The sequence below is a fragment of the Hyposmocoma kahamanoa genome, unplaced genomic scaffold, assembly GCF_003589595.1.
Source record: "Hyposmocoma kahamanoa isolate Upper Pololo Valley unplaced genomic scaffold, ASM358959v1 80, whole genome shotgun sequence".
NCBI classification, from domain to species: domain Eukaryota; kingdom Metazoa; phylum Arthropoda; class Insecta; order Lepidoptera; family Cosmopterigidae; genus Hyposmocoma; species Hyposmocoma kahamanoa.
The window spans coordinates 6,793,767-6,803,575 of NW_020654051.1; the positions used below are offsets into that span (position 1 = coordinate 6,793,767).

Sequence of the window (9,809 nt, forward strand, 5' to 3'; positions counted from 1 at the left end):
TAAGTCAGTGTTATTGATACCAAATAAGATAAAATCGAAGGTCCATCGCCTTTTACAGTAAAACGCATCCGCCTAGACCGGGCGCTGCGAGCTCGGAACCTGTGGCAGGGTCAAACGAATCACGAGAACTTGAATTCCAAAATCACACTTATTCACCGCATTGCACTAATTAATATTCATAAATGCGGTTGAACATGTTATTAATTTGTAATTTATAGAGATTTACTAAACCAACCGTCAACATAACCACACTTTCACTGTAACAACATTATAAGTCACACACAATCCGGTTATAGTAATTCCTTTCAATTGTTACATCACTAACAAATTGATATAATAACGAAACACTGAAAACACTAGTCCGTTCCATTGATGAATATCGAAATGTCTTTAAAATTCGAACACCGATTGATGCTTTGACCGTTTCAAAACATAACTAACGTAACGTTCGTTGTAAACAACAGTTCGTTCGGAAGTTAACCGCGTTTGGTGCGACAGTGCTGCCAACATTAAATGAATTGCGTACTGCCAGCATGGCGGGTAAACGTCACCGGGGCGCGCGCGCGGCGCAGTCAATGGCCTTTGTATGAAGTCAGTGAAGGAATGATCTCTGAGGGAACTTGTTTCGACGACCGATATTCGAGATTTGATGGACTCTGCCGATGCGGTGTCTATTTTGCGAGGCTTCTGTTGCGAATATATTCGATATTTTTTGTATTAACAAAAGGAATATAATTAAATAATAATAATAATAATAATTTATTTATTATCTCAACACAAAGGAGCAACCATTACAATTAGGTAAAGACTAACAATATTCATATGTGGATGGAAATAATATTTATGGTAGTATTAATGCCAATATAAATAAAAATAATAGTCGTCCCGTTCTTCTGTTGGTATAATAGCATTAGCGCCAAATTTGCGCAAGTATAGAAACTTTTCTCTTTTTTTGTGTGTAGACTATTATAACCTTTTTTTTTTGACGGGGGGGGAGAATCTTTATGGATACCCCTGAGCCCAGGGAGACTCAGGGGTTATGTGGGGACTCTCCCTCCACACTGGAAGGCCTACCCCACTAAAACCCCCCCGGGTTTCCCTCTCGCCGGTTGGGTCGGCGCCGTGGGATCAGTGAACATCACCACGACGAGACTATTATATCCTAGTATTGATAGCTTTGAGAAGACACGTATACGTATTTACTACTTTTGTTGCCGATTTTTTCTTCTCTCCAATGTGACGTCTATATTCGTTGGTGTCATAGCTCTTAATACAAAAATAAAATAAGTAGGCGTAATGAATTTTTTTTACTGTACCAAGTGACGAAATGTGCAAGTCGCGTTATTTAGGCAGGTATGGAGAACCGTGTTGCTTACCAAAGCAATACGGTTATCCATAACAGTTGCAGTGCCATTCAGAGGCTTAAATCGCAAAGATTTGAGAGACACTGCCACTGCGCCTGTCACCCTGAGACATAAGTTGACAAATCCCATGTATATGTTACCGGCCAAACCCGATTTCAGGATAAAATAGTTTTGCCTAGGCTAAACTAGTTCTTCCTATACGCGATAGGATTAACTAGTATAGCCTAGTCCAAACTAATTTGTCCTAAGCTTGATAGGATAAACCAGTTTAGGCTAGGCCAAACTAGTTCATCTGGGCAGAAACGAATCGGATTATTTAGGTTAAGTTAGTTTTTTTTTATACAAACTCGGAAGTCCCTCTGGGCAGAAACGAATCGGATTATTTAGGTTAAGTTAGGTTTTTTTTATACAAACGCGGAAGTCCCTCTGGGCAGAAACGAACTGGTTTATCCTATCAAGCTTAGGACAAATTAGTTTGGACTAGGCTATACTAGTTAATCCTATCGCGTATAGGAAGAACTAGTTTAGCCTAGGCAAAACTATTTTATCCTGAAATCGGGTTTGGCCGGTAACATATATACCTTTAATTTCACTAGCAGTCGTGCCCTTCAAAACAGGAACGCTACAATGCTCACATTACTGCTGACGGTAGAAATAGGTAAGGTGGCAGTACTCCCTGGGCGACCTCTTCCACGAGGAGATCAACTGCTACTGAATTAAATGTAAATTTGCCAGCGAAGCGTGGCAGTATTTCTTTATCGACAGTTCTGCAAATTTGTGCGCGCATAATTTTACAATGGAATATTCTTCCCATAAATTTAAGATTTAATAATCTTTGACCTCAATTATCTCAGGCCGCAGGAAATTCAAAGCTTCGTCGCAACGTTTAGAATTGTAATTTTCATGCATATCTGTTGAGGAACGGCCGAGAACTCCACGTGGAAATTGTACCCTTTGAGTAGATGCCAAGAAAGCTTCGCTCGCTACGCTTCGACAATAACCACGTTGATAAACTGTCAGGGACAGAGAACATACCGAAAGTTAAGGGTCATAATATGAAATAACTTTTTTAAATAAAGCCTTGTAAACAATTGTTTTCCTAACAAACTCCTAAAACAAAGACCCAAGTTACGTTAGCAGAGTTGTCTCTTCGTCCGAAAGCCGTAAACCGTAACAAGCTCTGAATTCGGCGTTTAATTACCGTAAACTTCTTGTATAAATTAACTGAACTGGTGAATACCTGGAGGAATTCGCAAGCAGGAACGGTTCAATCAAACTCAACGGATAAACTATATTTGTTAGTTGGTCAGCAAAAATAATTTATCATGATTTTTTTTATCATTATCCTGATAAAGTATTTAAGTGACAGGACGAACAAGTCGTGCGCCTGTTGGCAACCGACACATCCTCGTCCAAAACATTTGCAGTGTCACGCAGAGCTTTAAATCACAAAGATCTGGTGGGCACTGCCATTGCACCCGTCACCCTGATACATAAGTTGGTACACCAGTACCGTTACTACTTGGCGGCAGAAATAGGTTAGATGCCAGTATTTCCCTGGACGAACTCTTACATAGTGAGCTCTACTGCTATTATTGTAAAACCGTCTATCATTTCTTGATATACCTAATAATAATAGAAGCTTTGATATCTATAAGAAGGTATTGTGTTTATTTCTTTTTTATATTCTGCTAATCGCAGCTAGTACTGTGCTCGCATTTTATTTCACTGGCAAATAATAGGTTGTAGACATACAAAGTGTGACTACATAGGTATACACATGATTCTTCATTTCGGTCAATTGTCACGATAATCGTATCTATTCTTCGTCGCTACTTCTTTGGCGTTCAAGTTAGGCATAATATTATTATGTAGTGTTGGGTCATGGACTTTTTTAAAATTTTGAGAGCTCATGCTTTTCAGAAAATAAATATTTTTCTCAATATTTTTCCCTTTATTTTTTCACATTTACCAGTGACACCTGTCAAAAGTTGAAAAAAATTGAACTCGAGAATTTGTGAAAATAAGCCATGCTGGGTTTTGAAAATTACATTTAGCAATGTTTATACAATTTTATTTTTTTTATTCATGCTAAATAAATGTTTTAAAGATAACATGAGTCTTTGAATTATAGTTTTCCAATTTTTCAGAAATTTGTCAGAAAAATTTCCAAAATGTTTTTGGAAAATTACCCAACATTTTATCATAAGTGCCGTAAGTAGGTCAAAGGAAAAATTGTAACACCGCGATTAGAAAACAATAAAAAAATGGACTATGCTACATTGTTTTATAAAACCTAATTTTGTGCTATGCTATAAAAAATGAAAAAGCTAAAACGTTGAATTTAAATTGTAATGTCGTCGCAGTACTGTCTAATTTTGCTTGCTTCGCTGTCAGTCGAACAAACGAAGACTAAAGCGTGAATGACGCTCTGCATACGATTTTAACGCCCTATAAGTTCGGACACTTTTTAGCGCGGACCCGACGTCCATATAATTGTAAGTCAATGAGTTTCAGAGATTATTTTTTTATTTCAGTAATTTTTCGTCGGGACAAATATGAAATCATAATTCTAAATTTAAGAAAATGAATGAATACTGCATTTTTAAAATAAATACCATTCATAAGGAAACAATACTACTGCTCAGTTTCATTGCAAAAGAAATCTTACAATATGTAAATAATTGTACGCCAAATCCGTGCCCCGAAAATCTGTAGCTTATTATTGGCCAAGCAAAGGGTGGTTTTACAACCCTCGAGGACCGAGAGTCGTCATAACAGTTCAATTCAACGAAATCATAACTAGAACCCACCTTAATGAATTCCACCGCAATTATTTCCATTACCATTGTTACGACGTCATTGTTGTCGATCCTGAATAATTTTGACAACAATTTAATGTGGCCGTGTGGTTTTACGTAATATTCAGAGCAAATAATTCCATTTCAAATATGTTAAATTTCACTGAATAACCTGTATTGTTATTATATACTTATAATAAAATTATGTATGATGTTGGAAATAAATACATTATGTATATTTATGGAATAAAACATACTGGCCTGGCTGAGTGAAGAAAAAGTTTTCATAGGTTTCTCACTTTTCACGTTTCATTCTCCACAACGAGATATACAAGGTTGTAACAGTATTTATATTTTCTGAAAACCCCTATACTAGTCAGCAGTGACCATGACAGGTGGGAAGAGCCCGAAACGATGGTTAGTTTGAAAACCTCCATAAACACGATTTTAGATCCTGAAAACATTGTTTCATTTCCAAAGAAAACCCAATTTGACGTATTTCTTATGTTATTTTTTTCAAAACAACTTAATTCTGTATCTCTGTAAATTCACAAAACTCTTATTAGAGGGCACAATTTCCTGACCAGGGTATTCACTATTCATAATACTGAACTACTGACTTGTCGTAAAAACCCTAATGTGTTACTCTGAAAACGTGTTAGAAAGGAAATACCTCGAAACTTGAGGGTATGACATACTTTGTGCTTTAGCAATTGCTGATAATAATAATTGGACGTGTACGTGTGCTACTAGACCACGCTGACGCTAAAAAGTGTACAGAGAGTGTAGGTGTACCTTTGCCGCTGGAACGAGATTTTTGCGAGCCCCCCTGAATCTCGTTAGAAATAAGTTATCTTGATATATAAACAGAATTTTTTTTCGGGTCTAAATCGCGAACTGACCTATATTTGTTTTTCAAATAATCCTACGTGTTATATTTCGTATATACGAAACACCACCATAGATAATATTACAAGTGTGACCATTGACTTACAATTATATGGACGTCGGGTCCGCGCTAAAAAGTGTCCGCACTTGTAAGGCGCTAAAATCGTATACAGAGCGCGACACTCCGCTTTAGTCTTCATTTGTTCTACTGACAGCGCGATACTGCGATGACATTACAATTTAAATTTCGAATAGGTTGACTTGGGACATTTTTTTCGTGGTTTTTGTATTAGACCCGTCGTCCATTTATTTGTAAGTCAATGAGTGTGACTATCATTTTTGCACTCAAGAGTAGCGAAATAAGGAAACTAAGCGCTTCTACTTACTGTATTTATTGTTCTGTGGTTTGGACGTATATAGTACATAAAAAAACTACGACGCAATCTTCATTTGCAATGATTTCCTACAACAATCAATCGCATATTTCAATCAAGACAGATCTAAAGAAAGATATCGAACATTCTCACGAATTATTTCCACATTCAATGCAGAAAAACTGTACCATGTTCCGCACTTTGCTGTAAATGGTGAAAGTGAACACATTGCGTAGGAAACATCACAGGCATGTAAGCTATTATTGAATAGTAAAAAAAATATATTCAATGAAAAGAATTACGTTGCAACGTGGCGGAAACCACGACGACATTATATTCCGGTGGTGGCGGTTCTTAATATAATTTTTGAACGTAATGGCATTAAGCTTCGAAGTGTGAATGTACATTTTATAACGTAAACGCCCTATTGATGTAACAGTTTATGGTATAGAATAGCAGAATATTAGTAATAAAACTGGTAGAAAGCGTGTCGCGTACGCCCATGATGTGGCTACGTAGGCTCCGTTGTCCTTTGCATTTACTATCAGATGAACCTCTATATGTACCTTTATATGTACTCAATAAGAATTATTTTTGCTAGTCACCCTTTTTTTAGTTTAAAAAAATAATAATTAGTAATTTTTTTTATGAACTTGTGGCATTGAGCCCAATATTAGGTATAATAAGTTCTAATTTCCATCAAAAGTACTAAAATCAAGAGCTACAAACCTGATTATTCTGTATTTTCGCAGATCACATAAAATTTCCTAGTTACTTCGCAAATTAATGAGGGATTCTCTGAAAACGTCTTTGAAAGGGAAGTCTTCGAGACTGAAGGGTCTAACCCACTTAATGCTTTAGCATTATTTACTACATTTAAAGATACCTACCCAAATATACCCAACTCAAAGGGCTATGTGATTTTTTTTTCGTTTGGCATTAAACCGTTTGGGCAACAATGGTGTGTATGAAACACTGAAGAACATTGCCCAAATTCTACAGTCTTGGACCAGCTAAAAAAGAGTTGACGACCATCAAACGCAGATACAGAGTTTCATTTGTATTTCCATTTAGTTACTAAATAAACTGGGTTTATATATTTTTTTTTACTACGGAAAGTTGAATTATAAGCATCTTCTTATTATGTTATTAATGGACATTAATAATGTTACTTTGTAGTATAGAGTTAAATATTATTCTAAGATAAGTATAGTTGGGCACACATTAAATGTAATATTTAGATTCACTACAATAGACTGAGATAAAAATGTGCAAAACAGATACATAAAAAAATTTCATTATTTATTTTTGAACGTAGCAGAACTTAGATTTTTGACATTTAATTTGAAGTCTCGTTTAACTTGACATGATTTTCCCAACCTTGAGACAATTTATTCTTCAATTTTTGGACAATTTTGAAGTTGAGAGTCCTGTTCAAGTTAAGGAACATTTATCGGTGTCACAATTATTGTAACTTTCGTTCATAATTAACTCAACGTTGAAGAAATCATGGCAAGTGTAAAACCGAGTCTTAAAATAAAACGTCAAAATGAGTCTCGTTACTTTTAAAAACAAATATTTACAATGTCTTCCATATGTTTTTACGTATTTTTAACAATTCGTATCTTTTTTTTCCAACTTATGCTAATGTTTTGTGAATGTAAGTATATTTAGATGGATATAAATTATTAATCGGTCGCGATTAAAATATTTGCAAGTCCAAAACGAACATTGTTCTTTCATCTACTGGGATGCACAAAAGGAACCTCCCCGCAATGATGTCCGAATTGGGGTAACAATTGGCAAGTAACTTACGCCATATAAATCCTTTCACCACGATGGCAAACACCTCCCATGCGCAGTTCTACATGGCGGCTACTTGTGGCGTGATCAACGTGACCTTACTTCTTGGTTGCGATAATATAGTGTATGCCATTGATATGATAAGAAGAAGACTGAATTTCATATTAATCCCGGAAGCGTCCTTTTGTTTTTATAATGTCAAGTGATGGGATGAATAAGTCGTGCGCCTGATGGTAAACTAGACGCCTGTCCATAACAGTTGCAGTGTCACTAAGAGCTTTAAATCGCAAAGACCTTAACGAAAAAGACGGCACTGCCACTGTGCCCGTCACCCGGTTGACAAGTCCCATGTGCTTGTAGTTTTAGTAGCAGTAGAGCTCCTTGTGAGAGAGCTCGTCCAGGGAAGTACTGCCACCTTAGCTGTTTCTACCGCCAAGCAGTAATGGTCACATTACTGTGTTCCGGTTGTAAAGGGTAAGGGCGCTGCTGAAATTACAGGCACCTGAGATATTCACCTTAAGTTGTTCGTGCCGTTACTTGGTATTATATAAAAAAATCACCAGCACCCTTATCCTTGCAGTAATGCTCACATTACTGCTTGGGGGCAGAAATATGGAAGGTGGCAGTACTTCCCTGGACGAACTCTTTCACAAGGAGCTGTACTGCTACTAAAAAAATGTGGAACGCTACAAGATGTTGCTTGTCATCCTTGCGCGGCAGCATCTTCTCTGTATCGTTCCAATTTTAGTATATGTACTGCTGAAGCAAGTACATACAACAAACCTAAACAACTGAAATGTCGTACACAGAATGTACCCTCCAAGCGATGAATTAGATACGGCTTTTCAGCTACCTTCAAGATTAAGCCATTAAAAACCGTATTTAGTACATCCATTAGGGGATGAATTAGGTAGGCTTTTCGCACGAAACTAATTCATAACATCTAATTCGTCGCTTCGTGGGGACGGACGCAATCCATAACCTCCTCGTCTAATCCCTACAATATATTCGTACACAAAAGTGTCAGATATGGCAATTAGTGAGAAAAATGATTGTACACGAGAAGTGGTTTAAAATTGACTTAGAAGATTTGAATTTAGACATAAAAACAAGTAAAGTAATAAAGCCTCTAAAATACACAAGTCTTCAGACAAAATAAAGCCTCATGTTTCATGTATTTTTAGTAGTTAATAAATTGGAAACCTAGTTAGAATAAATTTAGAAAACACACCCGAATAATTTTGATTTATTGTAATAGAACGAATTTTTATAGCTATGAAAATCGGGAGACATGCAAAAATGATTGTAGAGTTTTGATATGATGCGGCATTAAAAATGTATTTTATTGGCAAGTAACTTTATTTAGGTGTACATCAGGCTTAGCTCTTTGGACTTTGGACAGTTCTTATCGTCAGCGACATAGAGTTGAATTTAAATCCGAAATGTCAAGCGTTAACATTCTCTTGACTCTGTATGTTAACGATATATATATTATGAGAAAACGATGTTTCGCTTAGCAACACCGCTTAATTTGTTTGTTGTTGTTTATCTATAGAAAAATCAGTTTCGATCGTTTGTTATTAGAGACATTTCAATGCCTCAACCGCCTCTGTGGCAGAACGGTTACCATGCTGGTATGCCACGTAGGGATCCCTCCTCCTGGGATTCCTAGGCCGGGAGAAATATTTGTATGGTCTATATTTATTTCTCTCGTGAGTTTGGGTGTAATTTGCGATTGTTTATGTGCGTCTCATGGCAGCCGCGACATGGGGTCTCCCTACTGCGGGATATGAGTGTGTGGGTTAAAAAAAATGACATTTTATCTCTCGTTATCCGTCATAAATACGTTAGGGACTATGGGTTTATTTTACAGTAAGAGAATATATTTTATTTTTAAAAGGCAAATCCTCTTTTATGTCTCACGCTTCAAAAATCTTCCTTGATAGTGCAAATTACGTATAACTAGCGTGGCCTAAAGTCCTAACAACAAATTAGCGTGATTTACGGGAATCTATTGTTATTAGTCCGTAGACAACATAATTTAATGCTTACTATGCAAAAATAAAAATTGTAGCCGTTGAAATAACAAAGTAGTAACGTTAGATCCCGTAAAATTCGGTTTAGTGCAGATACTCGCCTTTTGTCAATACTATATACTCGGATTTGGACTATCCCGACGCATTTCCATCGCGATATCATTTTGTTAGTAACAGGTGGAAAATTTATGGATAACAAATAATTGTAGGTATGTGAGTTGGTGACGTGATATTTATTTATTGAAATTCACCTTTTATTTTGATTAACTTTCAACAGTCAATTTCTACTGTGTTATTTGCAAAACGACGAATTGTTACGTGCAGCAAAAGGCTTTTAAACGTGTTGTCGGATTCTTATGAATGGCACACCAACACTGTATATTTGCATATTATACAGGGTGGAAAAAATCAATGGAACATTAAGGGGAAGTACGTTAAATGCTTAAGGCAGCTAATATTACTTAAAGGAACCATTCCTTAATTTTTCTTTATTATTTATGAATAACTGCATTCACAGATTTTTTGAAAAATTTGCCTGAACCG

The 9,809-nt window shown here is 36.3% G+C and overlaps 1 pseudogene; it reads right to left on the reverse strand.

The window, feature by feature from the left end:
- Positions 1-7,902: 7,902 nt before the first annotated feature.
- Positions 7,903-8,002, reverse strand: LOC113233978 (annotated as a pseudogene).
- Positions 8,003-9,809: the final 1,807 nt, after the last annotated feature.